Raw genomic sequence first — 12208 nt, forward strand, 5'->3', positions numbered from 1 at the left:
TTGACATTCCTTTCATGCATACTCTGGGATTCATAGACCCTGCAGTGGCTATGACCTTGACCAGAGCAGGGAGTGGTGGGCCCGGGTATTCCACCCCTGTGTTCTCATTGACTGAGACTGTGTTTGGAGGGACAGAGCTGAGTGGCCAGGCACAGGGGCTTTCCACAGGTTTTGGCTTTGTCTCGCAGCCCACCATTTAGTACCCAAACGACTATTTAGCCTTCTAAGTTTCAGTCTCCTCATCTGTAGAATGGTCTAATAATAGTACCTCCCTCATGGTTGTTGCTACTCAGTCCACTCATGTTATTTACATACTATGTAAAATGTATAAAATCTTGCTACTTGACAGATGTTAGCTTTTACTGTCATTAGGACTTTCATTATTTTGTTCCTTAACTACCGTACATTCCATCTTGGCTGGCCTGTAAACATCACTGCAGATAGCAGGTTGTTTTTCTGGTTTGGAGTCAGTTGGGTCAGCTGGGGGGCCATTGTCTAGCCCAGTCAAAGACCACCTTTAAAAGGAGTGAGCGGAGAGGGCTTCCCTGGTGGTGCAGTGGTTGAGAGTCCGCCTGCTGATGCAGGGGACGCGGGTTCGTGCCCCGGTCTGGGAAGATCCCACGTGCCGCGGAGCGGCTGGGCCCGTGAGCCATGGCCGCTGAGCCTGCGCGTCCGGAGCCTGTGCTCCGCAACGGGAGAGGCCACAACAGCGAGAGGCCCGCGTACTGTAAAAAACAAAACAAAAACAAAAACAAAAAGCAAAACAACAACCAAAAAAAGGAGTGAGTGGAGAAATGTCAGGGCCATCCCAAATTTGTACTGAAATTGCTGTACCCTCCGGAGTTCATTTCATAACCAGAGAGGATAATAATTATTGTCCTAATAACTACAACAACCATTTTATCATTATACCAGGTGATGCATTGGGCACTTTTGATTAACTTATCATAGGGCTCATATGATAACAATCTACGAGATGGACATTATATTTATTTTAGAGATGAGGTAACTACCAGCTCAGAGATGTTAGGGGTCGTGACCAGGACTACACCCCAGCTTGGTGGTGGTGCTGCAAGACCAGAGACTCGCACAGTTTCTATTTATTGGGGGGCACTCTTGCCCTCTTCCTTAGCTCATGCACACATTTTCAGAGGGAAGGAGTATATTAGGGCCAGGCTTAGTTGTAAACATAACTGGACGAAGATTTCTTCATCTTCTTTTTCTGTTCCTTCCATAGACTAAGTACTTTCTCTGGATGCCACGTATATTTGATATGCTCAGGTCCAGCCTGTTTCTTTTCCAATCTAAATATTCTGCTCTTATGTTCCATTGTGTGCAATTAGTTTAATAATAAACTCTCCTCCTCTGTCCACACCCACTACCAACATTTCTCCAGTTGAGATTTTAGGGCATAATAGCAAGCTCAGAGGGAAACATAGTGGGACGACAGTGTGATAATTGCCCTCAATTTGCATCATGCAGTCCAGTACCTACATTCCACACAGATAAGTCTTCTCCAGGCTGGGGCTCGATTGTGAACCTCATAAAATTCACCTCTGATGGCAAGACAACCTGGCTTTTTCTCCCAGGTATTTTTAGTCTTATGATTCTGATCTGTTATCTAGCGTTCTGGGGGGCCATGGGCCAATCACTTAATTCTTGCAGCTTGCTGTGTGGGAGCTTAGGGAGACCCCAAAGGTTGCCCCATGCCTGAGTTACTGGTATGTTTACCATATGTGTAAAAGTGGTTTCTGAACCCTTGGAGTTGTATGTTTCTATAGGAGTAAATTATTAGCTTTACCCTGACTACGCAAATGAGAGAAAGAAAATATTGATTTTAGCCTATGGTTAGACCTGAAAGTTTAACATGAAAGTAACTTTTGCATTTTTCAGAGATTGTTTTCAAGAGAGGTGGCTTTTTGTGCCATTGATAAGAGACCCATGAAAATACCAAAGCAATATGTGATCCTTAACACTCTCCTAACAAGATCATTGCATTTATTGTATCTCTCTGACTGAGTTAAGAGGAAACACAGTGCTGATGTTAATACCACACACTTGAGAGGCTATTTAATCTCTCCAAGCCTCAGTTTACTGATCTATAAAATGGGATTCTCACTATCTACCTGTGAGGTGGTTTTAAGAATTAAACAAGAAGGGACTTCCTGGTGGTCCAGTGGTTAAGACTCCGTGCTCCCAGTGCAGGAGGTCTGGGTTCGATCCCTGATCAGGGAACTAGATCCTGCATGCTGCAACTAAAAGAGCCCACATGCCTCAACTAAAGATCCCACACATGGCAATGAAGATCCTGTGTGCTGCAGCTAAGACCCAGAGCAGCCAAATAAATAAATAAATATTTTAAAAAAAGAAGAAGAAGAATTAAACAAGAAGATATTTGCAAAGGTCTGGCACATGGTAGGGATATAACGAATGTTTGTTCTCTTCTTTTATCCCCAGCTGGTCACTTCCTTCCCCAAATGACCTCCACAGCAGACAGCCAGTGCATCTCACTGCCCCTCTAAAGGGATTGTCTCACTTGACTACATGATTAAATTACCAGTGGCTGTACTGTACTCCAGAAGCTCTGGGGGTAGGACTGAGGCATCAGTATTTTCAAAAGTTGCCCCCATAATTCTACTGTATAGACAAGGTTGAGACCACTTCTCTGCAGAGTTGAATTTTTAAGTTTTATTTTTTAATTTAGTAAATATTAACTACACAAGACTCTTTAAGACCTCTTTGAGATAGGGGTAATCTGGGAGGTGACCATATTTTGCTAACAGATAGACTAGTAAATTAAACAAAAGAATTAGAATCTATTCTAGCCTACGGCTCTCCTTCTAGATTTCTTCCATCCTGGTGAATACAGTGGACCTGCATTGTCCAAGACGGTAGCCACGAGGCACACGTGACTATTTTAATGGCCACATTTCAGGGCTCAACAGCCACATGTGGCTAGCGGTGACCATACTGAACAGCACTGCTATAGAATATTTCTATGATCACAGAAAGTTCCATTGGACAGTGCGGTGGTAGATTTTTCAATAGAGAAGACAGTGGGAGTTTCTCAGAGAACCCCTTGATCAAATAACCCAGAAAATGAAGCCCTTCCCCCTCGCCCCGCCCCCAGCTTTATCGGCTTCTCCTGACAAGATGTGGGGATGGAAAGGAACATAAACATCAGGGATCCTTTCAAAGTGATTCCAGCCTCTAATCAGTTCTTCCCAGTTGGTTAAGCCAGGTGACAAACCCAATCCCCTTGTGCTGACAGCCATGATAATCAGGGACTTCTTTGTTCATTATGCTGTCTTTAACCCCAACATTCTTATGCAGCCCTGAGTTTAGTGATCGCTCACTGTGACGGCACACTAATGAAGAAATAAAACACACTCTCTGAGACTCATTCTTCTGGCCAAAGAGAGACTCTGCTCCACTGGCTTGTAAAATCAGGTTTTTGTTCACTTGGAGAACGATTAGACCCGGAATACAAGCAACATTGGCTAATTTAGAAGGAAACACCTAAGAAGTTCTTCACACCGTCGACATTGCTGGAGAACTTCAGAGAATTTAATGGAGAATAAACTTTATCTCTAGGAGGACTTTGGATGGAGCTTCTGGTTAGGTTAGGTTAGCATAAATGGCTGTGAGTTAGATAGGCAGTTTTCAATGGAGGCATCATGTGAACATTTTCAAGACAATAATCTGTACCTGTTAGAATAGAGAGTAAGAACAATGCTTCTTAAACATGAGTGTGCGCAGAATCACGCGAAAGACACCTAGGGATTGGTAGGAGATGTCAGGCTTGACATTCTGCATTTTTAACAAGTCCCCAGATGCTGCTGGTCTGTGGACCACTTTTAGCCAGTAGGAATTTAGAGCCTTCCTGATGGATCGCATGTGATGGGAGACCCTCTCTTCTGTCCTTGTCACTTTCAGCCATTTCTTCAGCTCATTGATGACTCTAGAGAGAGATTTCAAGTGTTCTGAACATTCTCCCTTATTGGAAATCGAGTACTTCATTTGTCTCCCAGATGAAGAAAATCCAACCTGGTTTGGAGTTGCATAATCAAACACGGGCACTGTGGAGTCTCCACTGTGTTACTAGGTTACAGCCAAAGAGTGGAAATGTCAGTGTTCCCTTTAGGCACAGACATCAGTCAAGAAGGTCAACAGGGTTTTTGGAGACGTTGCCAGCAAGGCAGACACGCAGGCCTCCATACATACAAGGATGCCATCTAAGCTGATTAAGGGATTTTGCTTTCATGAACCACTTCTTAGAAGAAATTTCAATGTGATTTTTAAAAAATGGAGTATAGTTGATTTACAGTGTTTTAGGTGTGCAGCAAAGTGATTCAGTTATATATATGTGTGTGTGTGTGTGTATTCCTTTTCAGATTCTTTTCCGTTAGAGGTTATTACGAGATATTGAATATAGTTTCCTGTGCTATACAGTAGGTCCCTGTTTATCTATTTTATATATAGTAGTGTGTATCTGTTAATCCCAAATTCCCAATTTATCCCTCTCCCCTCCTTTGCCCTTTGGTAAACATAAGTTTGTTTTCTATGTCTGTGAGTCTATTTCTGTGTTGTAAATAAGTTCATTTGTATCATTTTTTTAAGATTCCACATATAAGTGATATTACATGATGTTTGTCTTTCTCTGACTTACTTCACTTAGTATAATCTCTAGGTCCATCCATGTTGCTACAAATAGCATTTCAGTCTTTTTTATGACTGAGTAATATTCCACTGAATATATGTACCACATCTTCTTTATCCATTCATCTATGGATGGACATTTATGTTGCTTCCATATCTTGGCTACTGTGAATAGTGCTGCTGTGAACGTGGGGAGCACATATCTTTATGACTTAGAGATTTCGTCCTTTCTGGATATATGCCCAGGAGTGGGATTGCTGCATCATACAGGAGTTCTATTTTTAGTTTTTTAAGGAGCCCCCATACTGTTCTCCATAGTGGCTTCACCAATTTACATTTCCCCCAACAGTGTAGGAGGGTTCTTTTTTCGCCACACCCGCTCCAGCATTTATTATTTGTAGACATTTTAGTGATGGCCATTCCGACCAGTCAGTGTGATTTTTATCAATGAAATCAATGTCCTTTAACTCTGATGATCACCAACGCTTCTCGTCCAGATCTCTTTCCCCTTCCCTTTACCTTTCCTTGTAGTCGGGGAACGTAGTCTGGTGATCAGCAGTGCTGGGAGACCTTGAAGCCTTAGTCATTCAGTTGCTTGTTCAGTGATTCTAGTCGGTGTTCTTTTCCCCCTTTGGAAGACAGAACCAGTATTACATTTAAGGTAACTTTCCAATCCTTCATTGTGTTTCAAAATGTACTGGAAAAAATGCCTTGTGAAAAAGCAAATTGGCTTTCTATATCTGGAAAGAACGAACTGATTTGTTATTTTGCCTCTTCTACTTCTGAGCACCATTACGGTGCTCTGTACTTTTCAATTGGAAATCTGTCCTTGTGCTGTTGGGTCCTCTTTGTTTAACTTGTTTGATGAAACTTATTAGAGCCTCATGATTGGGGGCACTCTGTAAATAAGAGATTATTATTTTAGATTGCCAACTTGAAGGGCCTTCACGAATCTGTCTGTAAGTAAACGGCCTTGAATAATTCAGTCAGCTATGCCAAACAAACAAAGAATGATTGATTGATACTTAGATGTGGCTAAAATATTCCAAAATTGCAGCTTTTAAGACAATTTGTACTGGAGGAGCTCAGTGCTAATGAGGGCAAATTTACCAAGATCTGTGACGAAAGGTCCTGATTTGAGGAGAGCTTTCTGCAGGTTTAGGTTATCAAGAAATTGAAACAGCCTAGCTCCAAACAGCAAAGCATCACTTACTTTGTCTTTACATTTGCCTTTTCTAATTGAATTTATCGCACCACTGTATTTCCTCTAGAAAATGTATTGTTTTAAAATTACCATTTCAGTTCTATTACTCAAAGCCCTCCCTTCTAATGCTTTCTGACAGTTATCCACATAATGAACCATAATGAAATGATGAGCAATCTTCAGTGGAAACCCGATGTGGATCCCAGTGGTGCTGTGTGACTGCGTTGTTAACATTTGAATGCAAATTAAAATAACATCGTCCTTACTTGTTTCCAAGGTCAGGAGAAGAGAGAGACTTTTTTCTTTTTTTTTTTTCCACGGTACGCAGGCCTCTCACTGTTGTGGCCTCTCCCCGTTGCGGAGCACAGGCTCCGGACACGCAGGCTCAGCGGCCATGGCTCACGGGCCCAGCCGCTCCGCGGCATGTGGGATCCTCCCGGACGGGGCACGAACCCGCATGCCCTGCATCGGCAGGCGGACTCTCAACCACTGTGACACCAGGAAAGCCCTTTTTTCATTTTTTAAGTGCTTTAATTTTGGAAATCTCATATCCATTTTCCAACATGCCCTTGAAGGTTCCACTGATGTTCATCTCTGCCCCAAAGACTTACATGCTTAACAGTCCAGCTAAGGGATTTTGGAAGGGATGTCTATCAGGAGACTTTGATGTTATAAACCACAGGATAAAAGGTAGCTGTCGGTTTCAAGTACACTACATTTCTTCCCCACCCAAAAGCATATTTCTTTTTGCCTTGGAACTGCAAGTAACTAATAATATAATGATGGAAGGGAGGACGTTCTGTGAAATTGATCAATGAGAGTGTAATTGGCTCTGGTGACAGACTAGTTAGTGGAAGAATGAGAATAAAGGCCAGAGATTCCTAAAGTTTTGTTCACGAAAGTGTTTCAGAAGATCCATTGGTTGATCCCTAACCACTTCACATTTTATTGTCTATGTTATCAATCCTTTTTTGAGAACATACTTTTATGAAAATTCTTGAATCTAAGGTTTGGTTATTTCATGTGATTTATAAAATTTGCAATATTAGAGTGTAGTTTCATACTGCATTCCATAGGACAAAAACTCAATTAAGACACCAACTCCCCCTTTTCCAGATCATGTGACGTAGTTTTTAAGGCAGAACATACGGTCCCACTGCCTGTTAAGCCAGCCGATAGGCCACCAAATGTGCCTGTCCTCTGGACCATGAAAACTGATCAGAACAACCAAAGCCATTTTCATGATTCAGATGCAGCCTTCCACCCATTCCATTTTTAAGCTGCATCTTTAGTTAGATCTCTAGTTCAAGGTCTGACATCAGTTAGTGAGTAAACCACATCCTTGTTTCTTCCTTTTAAGTTATCTTTCAGCCTTTTGACTGTGAATAGAAACAATTACCTCTAAAGAACCCAAGTGCATGATTCTTGTGTAAAGACAATTAAGGATATAAGGGGAAAAAAGCATCAAGTGTGCTTAATGGAAAGCACTAGACAGACCCCAGGCTGATCACTTGCCCTTTGGTAAAATTTTAAAAGTTCTAAGGTATTCGATAAAGATCAGATATCAGCTCATTGAGTTATTTTTCAAAAATGCTACTTTAACCTCAGCATTATCCTCCAACCTTATTCTAGCTTTATATAGATAAGCAGTCCAATGTGGACATTTTATCGGGATTAATAGTGCAATGTGGATTCAGCCGAAACATGCATATGTTTGAGGAACACGAATGTGCGCCCACGTGAAAGACTTGACTCTTCTGCCAGCGTCATTTAGCCAGGTTATTACAATTTTTCCACCACCATGAATAATTAAGAATGGCTTGTTACCACCCGAGCCCCGTCATCTCTGGATAGCACTTTTGACACGACTCCTGGAAGTCCTACAGTGGCTGTGCGCAGCATGCTTCTGTGAAACAAGGTCAATTAGACACTTTCCTGAGATCCCCTGGGGTGAGAAGTGGATGCCTTCTCTGCTATCAGCATTTTGATTTTCCTGTCATAGCTGACTCTTGCTCTACATGCCGTCTACAGCTCGGCAGAAGATGGACTGAGGGGAGAGGCCTGTTGCATAGATAGAATTGCCCCCCACCCTCCCGTGACCTTCCACCCGGGAAAGCATCTTTAACAAAAACTCCTACTCTTGAGTGGAATGTAGGAACCAGGCAGAGACAACAGAGCACCATCTGGGAGGTAATGCCAGCGAACTTCAGCCTGAAGGGCAGGGCAGCCAGGAGAAATGTGAGAACACTCCAGCTGGGTCCACAAAGAATCCGTAGATATGCTTCATTTTTCCTTTGAAATGTCTGTATCTCTGGGAAGGGGGTCGTTTTAGCCTTTGAATCAGGCTTTCTGATCCTATCTTCGCACATATCGGCTGTGTGAATTTGGGTGAGTTGCTTCACTTTTCATATCTTAGTTTTTGGTCATCAGATTGCTTGGGGTAACAAGTACTGTTCTGCTAGATTTTATTATGGGGCTTAAATGAGATAAAGGATGAAAAAGGACTTGGCAAGAGGTGAATTCACAGGCTAGCTAATTCTAAAGCAAAATACTTAGAAATTTCTTTAAAAAATTACTTTTCGTGGTCTTTCATATTGTAACTTCTTCATGGATAACTGAGAGTTAACTGTATAAAGCACTTCCTCCATAAACTAGTCATCTTAAAATAAAGAAACTCCAACTGCAATTAACCTAGTAAAGAACAGACAGATGGTTCCTGGGTGTAGAATAGGAAAAATAGATATACCGAAAAAATAGGTGGTAGCAAACTTTCAGCAAGGAGTTACCTCTACAGGAAACCAAGAATTTTTCGTGACAGTACTAAGTGATTGATGTGTTGGAATGGTTCTGTTTTTTAATCATGGGCAGTTCTGCTTTGACTCTGTTCGTTGTTAAACACATAAACTGCCGCTATAAAAGGTTACGCGCTGTGCATACATCTTGGAAGAGGTGTCCCAGCAGCAGTCTTCGTGTAAACTCACCCACAGCAGCAAAGTCTGAGAGAAGGCAATTAGTAGTGACACGTATATAACTGTCAGGGGGGATGCATGGGCTTTGTTTCAGAGTCAAAACTTACACACCCCAACTGTTTATTCTGCCTTATAACCTGTCTTTCAGCTGGAGAGAGATTAACAAAGGCTTATCTGAAGGGTTAGAGGGTTTTACAGCTAAGGCACTGAAGTATTATTGACAGTCCAAAAGTTGTACATGATTAATGAAGCCTTACGAAATGGAACTCAAGACCCGAGGTGCCCGTTCCTCGGAAGCTCTGTCTTGTCCTGGTTGCCTCGGCCTTTTAGTAGCATGACAGTAGCGCTTCAAGAAATTGATCATTTAAGAATTATGTTTCTGCCCATGCTCTGGGGGAATGTTTCTTCCATATCCAGAATTAATTTCATGGCACAGGCATTGAATTTTAAAATGGTGATTAAAAATCAGCTAAGTATTAAAAGTGTGTGATAGCTTTGGAAGCTGCTTTATACTCGAGCCTGGCTACTTTGGTTTCCTAGCAGCTATCTCCTAGCCCTGGTTGCAGACTTTTTTTTTTTAAAGCTTTTAGCATGTAATTGCCGTTTTTTTCCTCCCCCGTCACCTTTGCCTTTTGCGACGTGATATACCGCAGCGCTGTGGCTGTGATGCTTCTGAGGGGTGAGCTGGACTGGGCTTAAAGAATCATCCTTCCTTCACTTGTTCAGCAGATACTTAGGAAACATCTACTACACCTTTGGCATTTTTCTAAGGGCTGGAAGATGCTCATAAACCGGAAAAGAGAAAAGATTCCTGTTCTCATAGAGCTTCTGTTTTCATGGGAATAATAAACAAGATAATGTAAAATTCTCACAAGAAAGAAAAAACAAAGATCATGAGACAGGGTTAAAATAGAGGAAAGGGAAGAATTTCACTTTGCCGAGAGTGGTCAGGTGAGATTTGAGCTGAGACACGCCCCCCAGGGGGCGGGGGAGGCGGGGAGGGGGCTGCTCTTGAAGAAGCCAGGGGACAATTCCAGGCACAACTACCAAGTCTAAAGAATTTGAGTTGCAGTTTCAAGTTTTACTGACAATGTGAGTTTTAAACTTGACTTATTTTGACCCTTTGGTCCTGGAGTCTGCTAGCACTTCAGTTGTTGTAAGTAACAGAAATTTCAGGTTCATGCGGCACGTTTCACCTTGTGTCCATGTAGATTTAAACCCTTTGGCAGAACCTACTTTTAAATGCGTTTCTCAAAGCGGGTTTCCATCATTTGCTGAAATTTCAGTTACTTGCTCTAAGAATAAAGAAGTGAATTTTACCTGACTTGTGACTTTGGCATGGGGTACATAAGGTGCAATTATCCTGACCTAGGCTTTCCATGGGGTGGTTTATAACAAACACCCAAGTTCACAATGGAGGTGTTTTTGACTTTGGATTGACTGTTGGCTGATCCTTTTTGAACCATTTTATTAAGCCTCCTACAGATTTCATGTGTATTTGTAAAACATCAGGTTGTCCTAAATGGGCTACTTTAAATCCTGGCATAAGCCATCAAGTATGTTTTCTAAATTACTCAGGAATTACACTTTCGTCTAATACATGGGAGGGAAGAATTATGATTTGTGGAATTACTGGAATTTTCTTTGATGCTTGGAATATTGCCCTTGTTAAATGTCACATTCATTTAATTTCTCTAGATAGCGTGTGGTTCATTTCTGAAAGCTTGTCTTTTCCCAGGGGAAAGCACATGATAGGTTAAGGAAGATCAAGATTTCTTTTATGATGTAACAGGATATGACGCGATAGTCCTTTGCTTCTGCTGTAACTTGGCTACAGTTTCTTGGGGACTTCATACTGTCAAACTCCTGTCAACTGAATGCAAGTTGACATCCCACTAGAAAATAATAATTACCCGTTGTAGCACCTTCCACCAGTACCTGCTGTGCGATACAGAAAGTCTTTCACACCCGTGAAGCAAATGGATGTTCATTAAATTTATCCACGGTGGCAAGAAATACAGAGGCCATTTCTGTCAGAGCAATGAGAAACCCAAAACATAGGCCATAATATTTTCTGTATTTTATTCCTTGCTTAATCAAAGAAAGTAGGTGTAACTCGGACTTCAGAAGCCAGAGTCGTTACCTGACCTGTATAAGTGTGTAAATCAGGGGTGTGATCTCCTTAGATTAGTTCAGAGTATGCTTGAAGTCCCTAGAATTATGTGCAAAATTACGAGTCATCATCTTTATGGGAAGAGAGTGCTTCGCTCCTATCAAAGTCCCTGTAGCAGAGCTTGGGAAACTATGGTCTGAGGGTCAAATTCAGCTGCCCTTGTTTTTGCAAATGAAATTTTCTTGGGACACAGTCATATGCATTTGTTTAGGTATTGTCTTTGATTGCTTTCAAGGTACCATGCAGAGTTGAACAGTTGCTAGAGAGACCATATAGCCCATAAAGGCTAAAATATTGACTATCTGACCCTTTACAGAGGTTTGTTGAATGTTGTTCTAAAGGGTTAGTAAGTTAAGGGTTATTGCCTTTGACTTCTGGTTCTAGTAGTTAAGCTATTACCCATGCCACTAAATTATGTTAAAAATGTGAAAGGCATTCTAAACATGAGAACTTTAAAATAGTTTAGCACGCTAGCCCCATTCTTTGATGCAGGAAGAGACAACCTTAGGCTTATATGTGAATATCAAGCAGGTTTTACAAATAAAACCAAAAATGTAAAGGAAGGATATTTATTATCCCCTTAAATATATTTCAGTATTTGATTGATTTGTATTTTAAAATGTCTTAATTTTGCTCATAAAAGTAAAATTAAAACCATACTTCTATAAAGGCTAATAAGGAAAAGGCCCATGAAACCGTTAAAATTAACTGTCTTCAGAGATAAAGTTTTCCAGAGCTTCATGCCTGAAGAAATCATTCCCTGAAGTCAAGATGGAGGAAGAAAAGTCATAATAACCAATCCCAAATTAACAAAACTTCAATTGATAGAGCCCACATTCTGAATTTCCAGCCATACTGGCTGGTTGTGGAGCTAGAAAAACAAGAGAGGAAAGAGTACTTGCCCTTCCGTCCTCCTGATGCTCACATGGTCCATATTTAACTTCCTTTAGTCTCTTCCTTCCCCCTTTGATTTCCTGCCCCTTCCTTCAACTATCCAGGAGAGTATCAAAATGAATCCGAATATTTCTTTTTCCTCCCTCCTCTAGAGCAGGTGACAAATACTGGACACAATAAATATTTGTTGAGTAACTAAATGATTCCATAGTCCCTCCTAACAGAAGAAACCACCTCTATATGATACATAGCCCTCCCTACTTGTTCCAAAGTATTTTTAAAATGTAGAAAAGAAGAACTTGAATTAAA

At 41.3% G+C, this 12208-nt stretch overlaps 1 protein-coding gene across 4 annotated transcripts in view; it reads left to right on the plus strand.

Annotated features, from left to right (window-relative positions):
• The window catches only part of EPHA4 (EPH receptor A4), a 143739-nt gene that overhangs the window by 63447 nt on the left and 68084 nt on the right, over positions 1 to 12208 (plus strand). The gene's annotated exons all lie outside the window — the stretch shown is intronic.

Source organism: Tursiops truncatus, chromosome 7 (assembly GCF_011762595.2).
Source record: "Tursiops truncatus isolate mTurTru1 chromosome 7, mTurTru1.mat.Y, whole genome shotgun sequence".
NCBI lineage: Eukaryota > Metazoa > Chordata > Mammalia > Artiodactyla > Delphinidae > Tursiops > Tursiops truncatus.